Source organism: Fukomys damarensis, unplaced genomic scaffold (assembly GCF_012274545.1).
Source record: "Fukomys damarensis isolate Sample0158 unplaced genomic scaffold, DMR_v1.0_HiC HiC_scaffold_35, whole genome shotgun sequence".
Taxonomy (NCBI): Eukaryota; Metazoa; Chordata; class Mammalia; order Rodentia; family Bathyergidae; genus Fukomys; species Fukomys damarensis.
Genome location: NW_022900947.1, coordinates 48,829,653 through 48,848,661, shown reverse-complemented (window position 1 = coordinate 48,848,661; position 19,009 = coordinate 48,829,653).

Genomic DNA, 19,009 nt, shown 5'->3' with positions numbered 1-19,009 from the left:
TCTCAACTACATAGTGAGACCGTGTTTCAAAAGCAAACAAGCAACCCCCCCAAACAAACAAATAAACAAAAACAACAAAAAAAGAGAGAAAGTATTCACAGTAGATTGAGTAAAAGTGAAGATAGAATATCAGGTACAGAAGCTAGGACTGTGGTTAGCGACCATGAAAAGAGATTTCTTAAAAATAATAAGTGACCAAAAGAAATCATTCCAGCAGTTGCTAGATGATGCAAAGAAGAAAAAGATAACACTGATAGGAGTCCCCAAAAATCAGGAGAAAGTACAAATAACAAAAAATCTATTCACAGAATTAATGACAGAAAACTTCTCAAACATAGCAAAATAATTTGACACATAAATAAGCGAGGCACATACAACTCCAACTAGCCATGATAAGACAAAATCTACAATGACTATTTTCTGTAATATTTCTTGGAATGTTGGCCAGTTGAAGATAAATTATCGATGCATTCTATGTAAGTAATTACAAGTGATCTCTGGAAGTTAGATTGTTAATTATTAAAGCATATTTATTATTTTAGAACATGTTCATCAAAATGCAACATAAATAGATAAAGTATATAGCATATCTTTATAAATTTCCATAAAATAACATGTACAAAATAATTGTCACACACATTAAAAATTATAAAAAATTCAAAAGTTTTCAAATGTTTCGGCTAATCATTGAACCTTGCCAAGTTAAGCAACATACAGATATCAAACTTCATAGTTTAGCTTAAAGTTTTATAAATACTACGTAAGTAGAGACATACAGTGAATGTGCATGTACACTAGGTACTTTTTATGAGATTTGTATCTGACTTCTGCTGGAGAAATTCACTTATATTTCCATTGCATATATATATATACTAATAGCATGTGTTGTAGTATAATTAATTTATTCATGTAATGTAGATAAACATATGGTATTTTCCAGTTTTTTTCTATTTACAATAATAGTACCTTCTTGGTCCATATATATATGTATATGGTCAATTTTCATAGATACATTGAAGTTTCCCAAACAACTTGATCCAATTTACTTTCTCAAAAGTTAAAAGTTCCCATTCTCATGAGGACTTTTTGTTGTTATACACTGTCTTTTTTGCCATTCTAATAAATACATAGTAAAATTTTGGTCCCCACCTCATCTCACTCTTTACAGTGCTGGGGATGGAAATCTGGAACACTCAACCGCTGAACTACATCTCAAGCTTTTTTATTTTTTTTATTTTGCAAAATATATCACTAATTTTTCAAATCTGTCCTAAAATTATCAGTTTTCTTACCTCAGCCACCTCAGTTGGGATCACAGCTACCACATCCAACTGCATATGATCACTTCATGAAATGTCTGCATAATTATTTTTCACACTGATTACTCACATTGTTTTCTTATAAATTGATATGTTACTATTTGAACATTTTCAATATTGACTTTACATATATAATTCATTCTTGGTTTTATATTCACTTGTGTCATTTGATAAGTTTTAAAATAATAAATTTAATGTAATCTTAGTTATTTTCATCCTTTTTAGAACTTATGGACTTCTAAAGAATATGCAGTTATCCAGAAATAAAATGAAATTTTTATATTTTTCTCTGGAACTTAATTTTTTATTCATTGATTCATTGTTTGATATTCATCAGAAGTTTTTTTTGCATATCACAAAGCATACCCATGACTTTCATATATGACTATATAGTTGACCATTTATTAAAAAGAACATCCAAAAAATTCATAAAAATAACAATTCTGTAATACATTGAGGTTTAACAGTTGTCATTATATTTGGAAAATAATATTTGTATCTGTTTTTAAAATCTAATTTATTCTATTGATCAGTTTTATTCTTTATGGACAAAAACAGAGTAATAGTTACAATATCTTTAGGTTATGACTAGGTATAGCACACATGTCACATAAACATGAGAAAAAAACCACTGGTTTTCTGTTCAATACCTCATTCTTTTAAATCTTGTCCTATGAAAGGAAGTTATGTATTATTTTTCTAATCTGGTAGTCATTTTTAAGATTTTTTTCTGTTGATTTTAAGTCTCTTTCTCCTCTATGCCCAATAAATTTTATGCATATCAAATCAGAGAAACTCTAAATGATAATATCATCTTTCAGAGAAGGTTCATATATTAGTTTCTTAGGAAGATAGAATGAGACAAATCAGCAACAAAGATGTACTATTAAGATTATAGTTTGGGTAATGTTCTATTTGATTCTTTTTATGTACATTACATTTTCAGTACATTATGTTATCATGTGTCTAGGATTACACACTTCAAATGAAATGTCATTTACTGTCTCTTTTTCAAACGGGTGTTTATATTCGTTATCTGTCCTCTCCACAAACTTGAAAAGGTAATTAGTCTATTTTAAAGGCATTTTCTTTAGCTATTTCATCTTCTAAGCCTCTTATCCTATGAATCTGACAGATTTCTTTATATAGGATTAGCTGCACTCTAATCATTAATTTCTTTACTCAGAGCCTACAAGATCTCTAGAAGTTCTATTACTTTTATTCATTAGCAGCCCTTTAGCAGGAAAGAAAATGCATTTTTAGCTTTTTCAGTTTCTCAGATTTCACAACTTTTCATGAGAAACTTAGCTAAAGAAGTTTTATTTACTCATCTTAGATTTTCCTTGAGGCAAACTACTTACTTTTCTTATTCTCACTGCTTCAATATTTTCTTATACCTTTAAAATATTTTCCAGCTTTCTTATCTTTTACCAGAGTATTGAAATATCATAAGTTGTTAGATCCTGAAACATGTTTATTAATGACAGATTACTGACATATCACATCTGAGGAACTAATTTTTTTTAAACATTATTTAAGCGTCAATCTTTCTGTATTACCATTACCACAGGTGCAATTTTTAAAAAACATAATTAGTACATGTTTGCATTATGTAATAATTATACTTCTTGTGGGAACTTGGATAGCTAGATAAATAGATAGATAGCATCTTGAGAATTTTTATCCCCTTTATTCCTTTCTTTATTCTTCCATTTCCCACTTGACCCCTTTTCCTTCTCCCTTTCTCTATCTGTAAAACAACTACCTCCCTATTTACTACCATATCTCCTTTATTTTACCCTTTGTTTTGATTTTGGGTTTCAATTATAAAACAAAGCATATAACATTTAATTGCATCTGATTCATTTTACTCAAAATTATTGTCTTAAGATACATCTCATTTATTAATAATGATTCTAATTCATCTTTCTGTATGGCTAATTCTTCACTGTGAATATATGTCATGTTTCCTTTATTCAAAAATCTGTTGATGAACATCTAGGTTGCTACCATAATTCATACATTATAAGTTGTGCTGCTATAAATATGAGTATATGTTCATCACTATAGTACTATGTGTTTAACTACTTCAGTAAAATATCCAGAAGATGCATATATGGGTTAAATGGAACTTCTATTTTTACTTTTCTTAGGAATTTCATTACTAATTTTCATAGTAGTTGTACTAGTTTAAATTTCAACCAACAATGTAGTTTTCCTCCACATTCTTGCAACCAGTTTGTGTGTGTGTGTGTGTGTGTTCTTGATGATAGCCATTCTTAGTGAATTGAGATGGAATTACAAAATAGTTTTTATTTGCATTCCCCTAATTGAAAACAATGGTGATTTTTTCATGTAATTATTGGCTATTTATACTTCTTTTGGAAAGCATTTTATATTTCAGTTGTTCATTTATTGATCATGTTAATTGTTTTTGAGGTCTGCTTTCACTTAGTTTTTAATGCATGGTAGATATTAGTCTTCTCCCAAAGGGTATATAGCAAAATATTTTCCCATTATGTAAGTTATTTCTTTGTTCTGTAGGTTCTTTCTTTCTTTCTTTCTTTCTTTCTTTCTTTCTTTCTTTCTTTCTTTCTTTCTTTTTCTTTCTTTCTTTCTTTCTCTTTCTTTCTTTTTTTCTTTCTCTTGCTTTCTTTCTTGCTTGCTGTACAGAAGCTTTTTAATTCAATATAAACACATTTGTTGGTTTGTGATATTATTCCTTGTGCTATTGGAATTCTCTTCAAATAACTTGTACTTCTTGTTTGATTTAAATGCTTTAGCTAAAATTTTGAGCACTATATTGAGCAGGAATGCAAGAGTGGACACTCATGTATCTTTCCTGGTTTTAGTATGATGTAGCCTGTGCATTTTTCATAAGTGGCCTTCTCTCATTTGAAGGTAAGGTCATTTTACATTTTATTTAGATATTTTATATGGATGGATGTTGAATTTTATTTAAGGCTGTTTTCTCTTTATCTATTGAAATAATCGTGTAATATTACCTTTATTTCTACCTATGTTTTGTGTTACATTTCTTGAATTACTTATATAGAGTCATCTTTGATTTCCTGTGAAGAAGCTAACTTTGTTTTGATGGATAATTTTTCCAATGATTTGGTGCATTCTGTTTTCAAGTATCCAATTGATGATTTCTGAGTCTATGTTCATCAGGATAGTGGCCTATAGTTTCTTTTTTGTTGAATACTTATTCAGTGATATCAGTGTCACTCCATGAAATATTTGTCAGTGTTCTTTCACTTTTACTCCACATAGAAAACTAAAGAGTATGGGCATTATCCTTTTCAGAAGGAACTTGATATTGTCTCAAATTTCATTGTATGTTATTGATCTAATCATACATATATTTTCCTTCTTCCATATTGTTATCATATGTATCTAAAAATGTATTTATTTCTTCCATATTCTCCAGTTTATTGGCATATAATTTTTCAAAATAGTTTCTAATAATATGTAAGCTTTCAATGTTTTATATATATATATATATTTAATCTTATCATTTTTCCTTTCTAATTACATGAATTTGAGTCTTTTCTTTTTTTGATAAGTTTAGCCGAGAGTTTTCTGACCTTATGTATATTTTAATAAACTATTTGATTCATTGATCCTTATAATTCTTTTGGTGTCAGTTTCACTTGCTTCCACTTTTATGTTTATATTTCCTTCAAGTTTTTGACTGGAATTGCTTTTGTTTTTCTAGGTCCTTGGTATGATCATTGGGTTCTTTATTTGGCCTAACTCTTTTCTTCTGATGCAGGCACTTACAGCTAGTCTAGAAACTTTCCACTTTGCACTGCTATCCTTGTGTTCCACAATTTGTGATATATTTTACTGTCATTATCATTTGATTATAGGACTTTGTTAAATTCCTTCCCTGATTTCTCCTTTTATCCATTGATTATTTAAGTATATTAAGTAATCTCCATTTGTTACTGTAGTTGGAATCATTTTTTCTACTGATTTCGTTTCATTTTATTATAATTTGATAATACAACATTTCAATTATTTTATATAGTTAAACTATGCTTTATGGCCTAAAAAGTGTTATGTTTAGAAGAAACTTCTATGAATCTCTAAGATGACTATGAATTTTATTGTTGGACACAATGCTGTATAGATAGCTGTTAGATTTATTTAAATGTATGGCTGAATCCTTATTTTCCTCTGTTTATTATGTTTTGTTTATTTCACTTATTTGTGAAAATAAAGTCCCCTACTATAACTATATTGATTTCTGTATGTCTTTTTGTATTAAGTATTTTTTATTAAATTGGGTGAGCCAATATTCAGCTTATGTATATTTACAATTGTGATATCTTTTTAGTGAATTAATATTGCAGTGGGTTTACTGATTTTTATCATTGTATTATATTTCTAGTTCTGATTTATTCTTTCCTTTTAAAAATAACTCTCCAAGTTAAAGAAATTCATTCCTCTGGTCTGTTTGGTGATGTAGGCCAAACTATCTCTATTTAGAATTCCAATGAATACTGTTGTGATGCTTGTTTTGTGTTTGTGAATTTTTTTAGACTGTCTTTTTCATAGAAGTTCTTTCTTTCTCTGCCAAGGTGGGATTGAAGCGTTATTTTACAGGATCTATTACTCTGGATCAGAAATTGTTTAGAGTTTGATCTTCTGCCCTCTAAATTTTGTTTTGAGAAGACTGTTGTTATTTTAATTGGTTTGATTGTGTCATTTACTTTGCATTTTTGCTATTGATTGTCAGCATTCTCTCTTTGTTCCGAGTTCCTGAGATTTTTTCCTGTGATTGTTATAGAGTTTTGTTTTTTTACTTGTGTTTATTTAGGATTCTAAAAGTTTCATTTAACTGAATATTCATTTTATTCCCCAGATGTATAAAATTTCCTGCACTAATTTCAGGGAATATTTTTTTAGAATTTTAGCTTCTTTTTTATAATTTTCTTTAAAACATTTAATTATTAAAATTATTTCTTTTAGAGTCATTTAGGACCTCTTGAATCAACTTCCGTGGTGTCTTGCTTTCTGAGTATCACTGAGTAATTGGTCTATAACAACCTTGTCCTTTTCAGGACTATTTCAATTTTTTTCATTTTTCTTCCCAAAGTGTTTTCAGGATTTCTTTTCCAGCTGTTTAATTGTAATTTTTTAATGCTAATTGATTGTCTTATTAATGGAACCAACTAATTGTGTATTTAAATCTTTGAGCTCAATGAACATGTTAGTAACTGTTTCATCCATCTATTAGTCTCAATTTTGGTCTCTTTAATTATTTAGCTTTTCATTTTTGTGCTATTTGGAAATTCATTCACTTCAATGAAGGCTTTTGAGTTCCAATTTTTAGAAGTTATAAACATTTGGAGGCATCTTGTTACCTTGTTTTTTTCAAAATTCTTTTGTTTTGGTTTTGGACAATCTAGAATATATGGGACAGAAAGCTTAGCCACTATAGAAAACATCTCTAAGCAAGTGGTTTCTCCCTGTCATGGGTCCTGTGCTTTGGGTATGCCCATGTGTGTAGACACACCTGGCAACTCTGACAAACTAAGTTAGTTTCTATCATTGATTACCTCATGAGTAAAGAGTAAATTCAGCCAACAGCAAAATTCAAACAACCAATCATATCTCAACACTTAATTTAAATATTATTAAAAACATTCAATGGTTTCAGTACCACTAGATGGTGTATATTGCTAGCAATGAATTATACATTGAAAATTTGTCCAAGAAAAGGAAGGAAAAGGAGAAAATATAATAAAACAAAGTAAGGTAAAATAAAAACAAGAGTATCAAAAATGCGAATATATAAGCATATATTTATTAAATTATTGCTATATTTTAGGTATACAATATAATAGCATTCATCATTGGAAATTGGTTCTTATTATTTTCCCCATACCCCTGTCTTCCCTTCAACCACTTCACCCCTCCCTGTTTACAAATACTGTATTTCCATTTTTTCTTTTTCTCATATTTATTCCTTTCCTCTACCCTTTGCACTTCCTCTTCCCCCTTTTCCTTCCTAATTCACATTATCTATTATACTTTTTAGTCTTTATTTACACTTTCAGTTTCTCACACCTGAAAAATTATTCAGTATTTACACAAGTGTGTCCTATTTCATTTAACAGTATCACCTCAATGTGCAACCATTTAGCTATAAATGTTTCTAGTTTCTTATTCTTTATGGCTTACTAGTACCCAATTTTAAAATGAAGCAAAACAGGGCCAGGGATTTGACTCAGTGGTTCCACCACCTGCCTCATGAGTGCAAGGGTCAGAGTTTAATCTGTTGTACTTAATAAATAAATAAATAAATATATGGGGGAAAAAAACAGAACAAAACAAAATCACATTTTCTTTATCCAGTCTCCCACTGATGGACAATTTGGCTGTTTCCAAGTTGTAGCTATTATAAACTGTGCCTCTATGAACAAGGGTTCACATATATCACTGTGGTATGATTCTTTTAATGATTTTGGAAAGATTCTTTTAATTACTTTGGGATTAATGGAACCTCTAAACCTAGTTCTTTGAGGTACCGCCACCTGATTTCCACAGTGATTTTACCAGCCTACACTCCCACCAACACTGGAGAAGGATTCCTTTTTCCCCACAGACCATGAGCATTTGTTATTGGTTGATTTCATGATAGCAGCCATTCTTTCTGGGGTGAGGTGGAATATCAGCATTGTTTTCATTTGCATGTCACAAATAATCAATAATGTTGAACTTTTTTTAGTAAATATCTGTTCATTGCAGTTGCTAATTTTTGGATTAGGTTTTTAAATTTGGGAGGTCTGATTTTTTAGTTCATTACATATTTTAAATAGTAAATCTTTGTGAGGAAGGCCTTTGTGAAAAATTTTTCCCACACTGTGGGTTGTCTTTTTTCACTGTTGGTGTTTTTCTTGCTGTGCAGAAACTTTTTAATAAGTAGATATCCCACTTGTTGATTGTGCTAATTCAAATGCAAAAGAAGTTTCCCTATGTCTTTCAGACTTCTAGCTAACCTTTCTTCTAGCCAGGTTCATGTTTCTGTTTTAATATTTAGATTTTTATTTAATTTCAATTTTAGTTTAGTGATCTAAATATTAAAACAGAAGCATGAACCTGGCTAGAAGAAAGATATAGGCCTAGTTTTAATCTTTTTCATGATGAAACACCATTTGTTCCAGTACTATTTATTAAAGAAGTTATCTTTCCTCCAGTGAAGGATTTTGGAGTATTTGTCAAAAATGAGATGGCTAAGTGTGTTTGGAGTTGTTTCTGAATCTTCTAATCTATTCCACTATTCCTCAGGTCTATTTCTTTTCTAGTACCATGCTGTTTTTGTCAAAGTAGCTTTGTAGTATAGTTTCAAATTTGGAATTGTGATCTTTGTTGTCTAGAACTGCTTTTGCTGATAAAGGTTTGTTCTTATTCCAAATTAGTTTTTGGATTGTTTTCTCAAGTTCTGTGAGCTATGCTATTGGAATTTCAATTGGGATTTTATCAAATCTATATGGCTGTTTTGGAAGTTCGGCCATTTTTACTATGTTGGTTCTTCCTACCCAGGAACAAGGGATATATTTCAGTTTTCTGATATCTACTTCAACTTCTTTTTTCAGAGAGCTACATTTTTTAGAGTAGTGGTCTTTGATTTTTTTCATTGAGTTGATTCCTAGGATTTTTTTTTGTTTGATGCTATTGTGAAGTGAATTGTTTCTCCAGGTCCACTTTCATTAAGTCTGTTTGTGTATATGAAATCTATTGATATTTTTGTGCTGATTGTGTATCATGCTATTATAATGAATTTTGTCATTAAGGCTGGAAGATGTTTGGTGGAGTTTTTGGGTCTTCTATATAGAGTATGATGTCATCTGCAAATAATGACACTTTGACTCTTTGTTTCCTATTTTTTTCTTTTATTTCTTTCTCTTGTCTAATTGTTGTGGCTAATATTTCCAAACTATAATGAACAGGAATGATGATAGTGGACATTTTTGTATTGCTCCTGAATTTAGTGTGAAGGATTTCAGTTTTTGACCATTTAGTGTGATACTAGCTGTTGGTAATTCAGATGGCTTTTCTCAGGTTGAGAAAGAGACTGTGTATTTCAATTATCTGTAGGATTTTTTAATGATGAATGTGTGTTGAATTTTATTGAAGGTTTTTTTTTCTGTATCTTCTGAGATGATTGTATGGTTTTTGTACTTGGCTCTATTGATATAGTGTATCACATTTATTGATTTGCATATGTTGAGCCATCCCTGCACCCTGGTCAGGGTTTATAATCTTCTTGATAATTTTCTGCATTCTATTTTCCAGTATCTTACTGAGGACTTTTGCATCTATTTGCATTAGTGAGATTGACCTATAGTTCTCCATTTGGATTGGGATTTCTTTTTCTTTTGGGATCAAGGTGATGCACGCTTCCAGGAATGAATGTGGTAGTACTGCCTTACTTTCATTTCATTGAAGAGTTTAAACAGTAGTACTAATAGTTCTTCTCTGTCTTATAGAATTCAGCAATGAAGCCATCATGAACTGGGCTTTACTTAGTAAATTTTTAATAACATTTTCAATTCTATTGATTGATACTTGATTGTTTAGAGTGTGTAGGTCTTCTTCATTCAACTTTGAGAATTTATATGTATCTAGGAATCTATACATTTCTTCTGTTTTCTATCTTATTGGCCTATAGATTTTTAAAGTAAGTATTGATCATCTGGATTTCTGCTGGGTCTGTTGTGATTTCCCCCATTTTATTCCAAACTGGATGGATTTAAGCCTTTCCTTTTTTGTAAGATTGGTTAAAGGTTTGTCAACTTTATTTATAATTTTTTTGTTGTTTTTTTTTGAGACAGGGTTTCACTATATAGTTGAGACTGATCTAGAACTCACTGTGTAGCTCAGGTTGGTCTCGAACTCAGAGCGATCCTCCTTCCTCAGCCTTCTGAATGCTGGGATTATAGGCATGCACCACCACACCTACTTTTTATTTATAATTTAACAGAAAAACTTCTTTCATTCTTTGATTTTTTTTATTGTTCTCGTAGCCTCCATTTAATTTATTTCTGCTTTGGTCTTTATAACTTCCTCCCTTGTATGCCATTTGGGTTTGTCCTGCTCCTGTTTTTCTAGGAGCTTGGGTTTAGTATCAGGTTGTTTAAAATAGAGCTTGCTCTGTTTTCCAGATATGATTATTCACTGCTATGAATTTCCTTTTGTGTTGCATAATTCTGATACACTGTATTGGCATTTTCATTTAATTAAATACAGAAATTGATTTCTTATTTAATTTTCTCTGCTACCACTTGGCTGTTTAGAAGTGTGTTGTTCAATTTCCATGTGACTGTGAAATTCTTGCAGTTTCTTTTCCTATTGATCTCCAATTTCATCACACTATGATTTGATAATATACAGGGGATAGCTTCAATTCCTTTACACTTTCTTGAACATGTTCTATGGGCAAGCTTGATCATATTGTGTCGCTGATTGTATCAGTTGGGAATAAAGGATTGTGGTTGATTTGATTAGCTGTTTTCTCTGATGTTATGAAGATGAGAATGTCTATGGGTCATTAGAGACTCAGAAGCTAGGGTGCAACTATATTAGGAAGATTTGGGTGATAATCTGTTGGGGACCAAGACCCCTGTGCATCTCCACCCTCCGTGTGTGCCCCTCCACCCTGTGTGTGTGTATGCCCCTGATAGGAACTTTACACCCACCTGGGGACATTCTGACCCCTCCCGGGAACATTCTGGCCATGCCCTACTTTAGCTAGACCAGCCTAGGTTAGGTAACCTAGCAACCAGGAAACTCCCTGCTCATCCCTGCCTGCATAAAAGCTGCTGTGTGAGAAATAAAAATTGTCAAAATTTGACCACTAAAAGAGCTCTGTCTGGTTCCTGTCTTCCTGCATCGTTCCCGTTCCCGATCCGGGTGCTCCCCTCCTCGAGCCCTATTAATAACGAACCCTGCTGGCCGGGGCAATAATCCAGAGATTAAAGCAAGGACAGCCAAACAACAAAAATAAAAATAAGAAAACACTTAAGCAAGACACAAAGTATGTGGTCTATTTTTAACAATCTGTGGTGCAGGCAAAAAGAATGTGTGTTCTGATTTTGTGGAGAGGAACACTTTTTAAACATCTGACAAATCAATTTATTCAAGAGTTTGATTGAGTTCTAGTATTTCATTGCTTAATTTTTTAGTTCATCTATCTATTTGTGACAATGGGGTATTGAGGTCTCTCATTACTATTGCATTCTTGTTTATATGATTTTTCATATCCATTAATCTTTGTTTTATATAGGTGAGTGCACTAGTATTTGGTACATATATATTTATGATTGTCATCTCTTCCTCTTGGATTGTTCCCTTTGCAAGGATGTAGAGTCATTCTTTGTCTTTCTTAATCAGTGTCGGTTTGAAATCCATTTAATCTGCAAAGATAGCTACTCCTGCTTTTTAAGGGTTCCTGTCACATGGAGTTTGTTTTCTACCCTTTGAATTTCAGTCTATGAGTTTCTTTTTTAATTGTGTTTCTTGTATGCAACATATTGTTGGATCTTGCTTCTTAATCCATTCTGCCAGTCCATTTCTTTTGATTGGTATATTGAGCCCATTAACCTTGATGGCTATAACTGATATGTATTGACTCATCCTTGTGATGACTTATTTTTGTTGGATTGTCTCTTTACATTTAATTTCTTATACCTGAAGACTTAACTCTGGTAGACTTCCTGTGATCCTCATTGTATTTTTCTGGGATATTATTTCAAATATTTTGGAATGATGGTTTTATATTCATGAAGTTCCTCATGTGCTCTTTGTCATGATATTTCTTCATCAATTTTGAAGGATAATATGGGTTGGACCTTGTTTTCTTTGGGGCTTGAAATACTCTACTCCAGGTTTTTCCTGCCTGGATCATCTGTATTGAGAAGTCTGCTGTGATTCTGATGGAATTTCCTTTGTATGTGATTTGTTTCTTTTTCTCTAACAGCTTATAGTAATTTGGTCTTCTGTTGTGTTTCTGGAATCTTAACTATTATACACCTAGTACAATAACCTTTTATTGTGGCTAATTAGAGCTCTATATCCCTCACTTATGTGTGTTTCAAGGTCTTTTCCCTTACTTCAGAAATTTCCTGGCGTTACTTCTGCATACAGTTTTTAAAATGTCATTTGCACTCCCTCCTGTTTTTTCATTCACTTTGATCAGTCTTATGCTATTCTTCTTTGCATTGTCTAGCAGCTGCTGGATTTATTTTTTTATGGTACCTTACTATTTTTAAGACTTTGTTCTTTTCCTGGTCTCTAATTGCAATCCTCTTCTATATCTGAAATTCTGTTCTCACATTGGCTCATTATGCTGTGTAAACTTTCAAAGAGTTTTTAATCTCCTGGAAATCTGTTTGCATCTGTTTAATGCTTTCTATTTCTTTTCTATTGTCGCATTCCATCATGTTCCTCAGCTCCTTTATTGATTTTTCTGTGTCTGCTCTATATTTATTAATCATGTCTTGTACTATGGAAACAATCTATCATTATCTGAGAAATTATTTCTGATTTCATTTTTTTCAGATCCCATTTTGTTGCCAGTTCAGGGAGTCCAGGTGGTTGTGTATCAGATTGTTATATCCTGTTGCCCTTTGGGGTTTCCTTAGGTGATCTGGAAGTCTGGTTTTAAAACTTGTTTACCTTTCTTCTCATTTCAATAGATGCAGCCTGCCGTGCCTTTGTTGAGACGACTTTTTGATCATTCACTGGTCTTCAATTCTCAGCAAGCCACCAAGAGGCCTTTTATCTGCTCCTCACCACTGTGCCAATTTCTCCAGTCAGAATGGTAGCCTCTGGATCCCTATGCTGCTCTATTGTCTGGGTTGGGTTCTGGCTGGGAGCTGTGAACACTTGGGTTGTTATTTGGGTATGCCTCTGGCTGGGGCCTGTGCCCTGCATAGCCATTGTCTGGGAGGATCTTTTGCTGGGGGGCTGTTCACCTGAGTTGCTGGTGTCTGAGTGTACTTCTGTCTGTGGTCTGCATGCTCTTACTAAGAGTATTTGGGCAGGTCTCTGGCTGTTGCTGGTGTTCCTGTGAAGGTCTTTTCTAGGCAACCACAGGCCCAATCTGCTAAAATCCGTGCTGGTCCCCGCTGGGACCTGCCTGCATCTGCACCATTCTGGTCCACTCAGGCTCCTTGCTGAAATCTGAGTGCATTTACTGATGATTTCAAGGTGGACCTCTGGATGTTGATTCTGTGCCTGTACATCTCCTTTCCAGGGGGACTTTTGGCTATGGCCTGTGGGCCAAAGCTGCTGAGATCTGAGTGGGACCCTTGCTAGGACCTGCATGCACTTGAGCCACTGGTCCATGCAGGCTTCTTGCTGGGACCTTGAAAATACATATTTTTCATGCTATGATTTTTTTCTTCAGACAGAAGGGGAGAGGGAAATAGGTTTGAATGGTTATAGGAGGAGGCAGAGTGAAGAAAAATGAACAACATTTAAATGGAAGGGGTCTTTATAGACATTGGAAGAGGTTAATCATGTATCTCCCCCTACAGAGGACCAATGTTGCAAAACTTAATGACCAAACTTACTAAGGGTTGAATCCAATATTTCGGCACAAAATCACTTTAAAATATCAGACATTAATACACACCACACACAGTTGCATACACACTTACACTCCACCCCTATACTTTGGGAGGAAATGTGTCTAAGAATGCAAACAAATGAGGCAGTGCCTCACATGATGCTGTGGGTATGTTTTGGGGGAGAGACCATGCTGTACTAATTCTAGTCATACCGTCATTAGCCTGTCACCCTGTGTTTTTCTCTGAGTCCTTAGTGGGGCACAATACTCTGCTCCTTCCAGAAAGTTTCCATCCTAGTTTTCTCTGCCAGTGACAAACTTTCAGGCTCCTTCTTCACAATTTTTCTCACAACATCTATGGAACACTGTTTCCTTCCCTCAGCTTACACATACTTTCATGGTTTCACTGGAATTCAAGGATTAGGAAGATTTCCTCTTTTAGTTCAGGCTGTTTCTCTTCACCTTGGGTGCCTATGGGTCCTAACTGCCCTATTCATTGGAATTTATCTTTAGCTATTTTATTACTCTGTGTAGAGCCAGAAGTTCAGAAGTCATGTAGCACCACCTACAGCTTGAGCCTTGTCCTTTGGGGTAAGGATTTAGTCAGTACCTTGGATTTTTTCCTCAGAGAGGTTTGACATTTTACAGGGTAGCTCTCTGGATTTGAATTGGGCTCCATGCTTTTAGGCCAGGATTGTGTTTGCTGTTATTAGCACAAATGATGGGTTGTGTCATGGCAGGGAGAACAAGGCATTTCACCAAGGATAGGGAACAATGGCTCTCTTTTCCTGAACATAACGTGCATTATACAAAGTGCCTATGTTTCCAGCCTTTGAAAAAGATCTGCACTGATGCTTTGCAATTCTATTTGCTGTTATTGTACTAAATTTTGGCTTATATTTCAGGGAGGAAATTTCTAGTTCTGGCTAACTGTGAATAGTATCTCTGGCTCCATGATGAGGGGACCCCTGAGCTTGTGTGTGGTTGCACTTCTTATTTTAGTTTTCTGTTCTTAGTAGTTCACCTCATCACTGTCCCATTCAGCATGTATTCTGGTAGTGCTTAACACTACCACCCCAATGTACCTGTGCTCTGCCTGACTTTGGCATACACTATGGAAAGCTCTATAAATTGTGCTTCATTTACACTGCCACAATGTGCCTTCCTTGTTTTATTTGGGTGTTTTTTGTTTTAATTTTTGCCAATAACATAGGTGAGAAAGGATTTCATGTGGCCAGCTTATACAATACTGAATTCAATTGAAGCAAAGACAGCCAAGATTCATATAATTGTTTTCTGAAATAATTTTAAAATATCGGTCACTAAAAGAGAAACCATAAGTTTAGTTTCAATAATTTGTTTCTGAGAATCATGAGTAAATAATGCTGGAGGTAATATTTTGTTCAGAGATGAGGTAAGGATAACAGTCATCTTCAAAATGCTTCACATACTTGGTGGATTTATAATGAACATGAATACTACTTCAGAATATTGACAAATCCATTTTTTTTCACAAAAATGTTGGATGAGTACAGTGCAGTTGGTATTTTAAAACATTTCTTATCCCCACATCAATATTGTCAACTATGTGTGCCAAACATACATAAGCAGGGCATTTTAATAATATTCATTTGTAATTCTACTGGTACTGTGGTAAAATATATTATTTTTTGGTTTTAAACTGTAGTCCAATGTATAGTATTTCTACATTATATGCTTGCTAATGTTAAAATATCACAGTAACACTTGCTGTCTAATAGTTTATTGTGACTTTCAGTTGAAGAAAATAATGACTGTTTTGTATAGGGTCAAATTTCTGAGCCTTAAAACATTTTTTCTTATTTTTTAGAGTTTGAACACTTTGTTGGGGCAACTTTTTTCATTAGATCTGGAGAGTCAATATGACCAAAGTTCTGATATTTCTTTGAGTTCTTTTTAAATCTGTTTTCTGCTCAATGTGACTTTGCTTCAGGAGTAGGAGTGATGCTTCTGTGTCACGCAGAGAGATTTTACACTTTCTTTCTTATTAAGACTGACAAGTTCCCAGGAAAGTTATGACACCCAAACAAAAATCACTCTTTTTTGCTTTAGAGGTTTTTTTTGTACCAGGGATTGCTTTAGAGTTCTTTTGCTTTGATCTGTTTTGATGATGCACCAGAATTTATTTCTATTCTATTTCTGAGAATTTGCTCATCTGAAATTATTACTTTAAAGGCTTTTTTAAAAAGTGTTTAATCTGTTCATTTCCATTGCTGCTATCACAAAAATGCCATGATCTTTGGAGAGTTTCAATTCACTTGCACCTCACTAAAGAGATTTTTGCTTATAAAATTTTACATATGGTATTATAATGTACTCTGCTTTGATGTTCAAAATGATTAGAATATTTCTATTTTTTATATCTTGTATTACGTGTTTACAATTATAAAATCACATATATTTTATTCAGAGAGGATCACTTAATATATTATTTCAAATTTTATAAAATATCCATCAGCTCACTCACTATACATCACAAATAGTACCATTAATTTTGTCAGATGAGTAGGGAATAAAAGTCATATTTTCATCTGTCTTTAATTAAAATATGGCTTAGTCTCATGGTCAACACAGTTTAGTATATCTTTCTAAAATGAAGAAATTTAAACCATGATAATTCAAATCTTTTTTTATATATGTTTTTAATGGAGAGATGTGTCATTAATTCTGGTAATAGATACAAATTTTCCTACAAAATTCTAAATAAATATACTGAAATGTTTTTCACTTTTAAAGGCACAATTCAATGAATATTTTAGTATTTTAAATAAATACATCTTAGATCTAAGATAGTAAATAAAGTATAAATATAGACATTGCTGTGTACATGTAAATTCATTTTACAAATATTTTATAAATATCAATAACAATCCTTGAACTTAATTATGCAATTTCATCAAAAATTTATTAAAATGACTTTAGACACCATGACTAGATTATATCTAGGTAAAAAGAAAGTTAACTTAATCAAATATACTGTGATATCAAAAATAGATAAATCCAATTTGAAACTATTCACTTGATGCTATAAAACCAAAGGAACCCTTAAAATAATGATTAAGATTATTTTTTTGCATTCTTTAAGTGGTTTCTGACAGCACAGGATTAGTGGAGCCAATTTTTTGATGAATCTCCTATGACCAAATCTCTGAATTACATTTTATTTTCTGAAAATTTAAGAAAAAGAAGCATAACTTTTTGTTGCATTCAGGGTAGGTCTATGTAAAACAAACAAACAACAACAAAAAAAAGAAAATGCAGTAACCTTTTTGTTCTTACATTTGTCAGGGATATGGAGGAATGAAGTACTATTTTAATATATTTCCTATCTTCAATTTTCATCAAAAATTGGTTGAGATAGAACATTGCATACAACTTAAGAAAATAGTCACTGGTTTATTTTGTTTGTCTGCTTGTTTAATCTTTTGAGTGGTTTTACTGTTTCTCAGGTAGCCCTCAAATTTACTGAAATATGGCAGTATGAAATTTAAATACTAAAATCTTAATCAATAATTTTTTTCACTTTAATTCTCAAGTTTGTCATGTGGGAAATCCTAATGGTATATCTACTGTGACACTGGTTGAGGGAAGGGATAAATGAATTTAAACAATATTTCTATGAAGAGTTTAAAGACACGATTACCAGGTAATAAATGACATCAATAATTATATTATTATTACACTATAGTAGATGAATATGTGCTTGTTTGATGATACAAACTTTCATATCCCCTGTCATTTTGTAGACATGTCTTGTGTTTGGACAGGAAATCTGTTTGAAAAGAGAGGGTCAGTTGGAGTATGACTTGGATTGGTGTATTATTGTATCCATAGTCTTCATTTACTTTTTCCAAGCTGCCATGATATATAGAGATTTATTCTCTTGGGCTTTTCACACTTGCCATTTCTGCCTTAGACGCAGCTCTGGAATGAACCCCCTGAAATTGCCATCAGAAATAAATCTCTCTTAAATGTGTTAGTATTTATTTTGTCCCAAGAATGGGAAAGTGACTAATATATCCATCATAAAATTAAAGTGAACATAATTAATAAAGATAGGCAACAACATTTATGGTGAAAAAAGTAGCAGTATGATATATTTACATATATAATGTTTCTGAAAAATCCCAGTTTTAATATAAGTACACATTAACAAGTATGCATGATAAAGGCAATGTCAGAAAGATTCTGAAATGATATTGAGTGTTTCCAATAAAAATGATAGAAATTTTAGTCATAAATAACTAGTTGGGGAACAGGGAAGGAACCAAGGATTACTAATTATAGACTTCCATATTTGATTTTAAAAATAAAAATTTTGAAGCCTGTAACTATATGTCCACAAAAATAAAAAATGAGAACACTGTAAGATAAATGATAAAAGGAAAAGTGCACTCTAAAATTTTATTATATTTTATTGTTTTCTTTTGTTTTTGGTACCAGGTATCAAAATTGGGACCTTCCATTTGCTATGCATTCAGCAGCACAACAGAACTATGTCTCCAGCCCAACAGTTTTATTCTTTTCTGTAATATTGTTAATAATACTTAAATGTTTACATATTCCCATAGGGCAATGTGGGGTTTCTCATTAACCTCAGTGTCAACAAATTAGTAACACCATTTTCATGTCTGAACTTAGTTGATGCTTCTAAAAATCTTCAAAATTTAAATATGTGAGCAAATACAGTTTGTTGATTCAGTGACTTATAATGCTTTATTTGAATAAATAATGACCAAGGGGTAATGTTTAGATTCAATCATTTCTTCTGCACATGTATCCAAAAATCAGCCAATTCAATATATATTTCCTGGGTTTCATTTATTCTAAAGAAATACTTAACAAATGATCTCTATATTCAGTTAAAATACATGGCACAGTCATACCTGACAAAACTAAGATTCTGCTCTTAGGAAATAATTATAAATTTTGTTTTTCATTTTAGTTCAGTCACATTTAAATTTGAGAATGCTATTTTAGTTTCATAATCTGACATATCAACATTAAAAAAGTAAAAAAAAAAAAAACTATGCTTTGTTCCATGACCAAATTTAAATATATATGC